The sequence below is a fragment of the Numida meleagris genome, chromosome Z (genome assembly GCF_002078875.1).
Source record: "Numida meleagris isolate 19003 breed g44 Domestic line chromosome Z, NumMel1.0, whole genome shotgun sequence".
In the NCBI taxonomy this organism is placed as follows: Eukaryota; Metazoa; Chordata; class Aves; order Galliformes; family Numididae; genus Numida; species Numida meleagris.
The window spans coordinates 26,425,075-26,425,460 of NC_034438.1; positions in this window are offsets into that span (position 1 = coordinate 26,425,075).

Below are 386 nucleotides of genomic sequence, written 5' to 3' on the forward strand. Positions count from 1 at the left end.
CACTCCAGTGACAGTTGTCATTCATCTTCGATGGAGATGTAATTTAATAGTTTCATTTCAGCATGAAGATAGCGTCATCTAAAGTTGAGCCGGGAAAGATTTAAAGGTGTAACAGAGGAAATATTAATACGGTAAATAATATCTGTAGAGCTGCCTGGAGCTGTAAATCACGTCGCGCCGGGCCGAGCGGGAGCCTATGGAATAGAGAAATGCATCTTCCCCGGCTCCCCGCAGCGCGCGGCTGTGGCCGTCTGAAGCCGGACCAAGTGAGCGGGCCGGCTCTCCGTGCTCGCCCTGCGGCCCGCGGGAGCACTGACCCACGCTGCTGAACCCCGCGCGGACAGCGGGGCACAACTCGCGGCCGCGGAACGCCGCTCGCGGGGGCT